The 1,952-nt window shown below is 42.8% G+C and overlaps 1 protein-coding gene across 3 annotated transcripts in view; it reads left to right on the forward strand.

Moving 5' to 3' along the window:
- MORN4 (MORN repeat containing 4) overlaps window positions 1–1,952 on the forward strand; it is a 16,097-nt gene that overhangs the window by 7,801 nt on the left and 6,344 nt on the right. The gene's annotated exons all lie outside the window — the stretch shown is intronic.

Below are 1,952 nucleotides of genomic sequence, written 5' to 3' on the forward strand. Positions count from 1 at the left end.
GAAACTCCGTCTCAAAAAAAAAAAAAAAAAAAACAAAAAACTTTGAAAGAGGAAAAGAAACTAACATTTAGTGGGCAGGCCCTGGCAGTGTTCTAGGTACTTACACGTGTGCCATTCTCTTTCCTTTATCTTTCTTTTCTGACTCTCAGATATTTAATTTAGTCCACCTGACAATTCTGTGAAATACATATGTTATGTCCACTTTGCAGATAAGGAGACTGAGATGTAGAGATGCTGAAATACCTTGCTCATAGTTACACAGTGAACTTGGATTTGAACTCAAGTCCTTCTATGCACAGAGTCTACAACACCACCATGTAATCCTGGGAGGCCAGAGAGGATAGAATGGTATAAGTTAGCATAAGAACTTCTGCCAGCAAGGCCAGCTGCCAGAGATCTAATTCTAACTTTTACATGTTAGTTCCCAAATGTTAATGTATGACCTTAGCACCTTAGTTAATTTGCTTACCCTCTCTGCACCTTAGTTTCCTCATGTCTAAAGTGGAAATAATAATACCTCAAAAAGTTGTTGTGAGATGAAATTAGATAATATATTTTAAAAACACAGATGCTCACGCCGGGCATGGTGGCTCACACCTATAATTCCAGCACTTTGGGAGGCTGAGGTGGAAGGATCGCTTGAATCCAAGAGGCAGAGGTTGCAGTGAGCCGAGATCATGCCACTACACTCCAGCCTGGGCAACAGAGGGAGACTCTGTCTCAAAAAAAAAAAGAAAAAGGGAATTAATGTACCCCCAAAATCATTAAATATAAACAGAGGCAAATAGAATGTCATTTGATATACTAAAAAATACAAACCTATTTCTTTTTTAATTCCCTCGGTCTTTTCATTCACCCTTTCATCTTTTATTTACTTATTTATTTTTTAGAGACAGGCTCTTGCTCTGTTACCCAGGCTAGAGTGCAGTGGCACAATCATAGCTCACTGTAACCTCAAACTCCTGGATTCAAGGGATCCTGCCACCTCAGTTTCCTCAGTAGCTAGGACTACAGGCACACACTACCACATCTAGCTGGATTGCGGTGGTGTGATCTCAACTCACTGCAACCTCTGCCTCCCGGGTTTAAGCCATTCTTCTTCCTCAGCGTGCTGAGTGGCTGGGAATACAGCTACTATGGTAGCCCACCACCATGCCCAGCTAATTTTTTTTTTTTCGAGATGGAGTTTTGCTCTTGTCACCCAGTATGGAATGCAATAGCACAATCTTGATTCGCTGCAACCTCTGCCTCCTGGGTCCCAGCGATTCTCTTGCCTCAGCCTCCCGAGTTCAGCTGAGATTATAGGCACCTGCCACCAAGCCCGGCTAAATTTTGTATTTTTAGTAGAGACAGGGTTTCACTATGCTGGCCAGGCTGGTCTCAAAGGCCTGACCTCAGGTGATCCACCCGCCTCAGCCTCCCAGAGTGCTGGGATTACAGGCATGAGCCCCCACACCCGGACAACTCTGCCTCTTAATGGGAGGATCTGCCTTGTCACATTGCAGGGTCATGAACGGAGGGAGAATATCTGTGCCCATTTTTACAATCTGCTGCACTGTCATATTTTCCTTCCTTGCAAGCTTTTCTGACTATAGACTTGCTGCTCCAACCTATCCCACTTCATGCCACCACATTCATTTTCCCTACACGCTGCCTGCATCATCTTACATCCTGGTTCACAAACCCTTAGAGGTGGCCTCTTTTCCTCCCTTGTGTGCTGTAAACTCTTAGCCCACCTTCAAAGGTCTCTTTAAGTTAGCCTGACCTAAAAGCAGAGGCTGTGCTATACAGTAAAAAAGGACTAGTATAGTCAGGGGAGGCTGCCAACAAATTTTACAACCTCTCCGGGCTTCTATTTCTCCTGTAAAATGAGAGGTTGGGCTAAATCTGTCAGGTTCTTTTCAAATTTATTATTTATTTATTTATTTATTTATTTAATTTTTTTTTTTTTT

Source organism: Cebus imitator, unplaced genomic scaffold (genome assembly GCF_001604975.1).
Source record: "Cebus imitator isolate Cc_AM_T3 unplaced genomic scaffold, Cebus_imitator-1.0 Scaffold299, whole genome shotgun sequence".
Lineage (NCBI taxonomy): Eukaryota > Metazoa > Chordata > Mammalia > Primates > Cebidae > Cebus > Cebus imitator.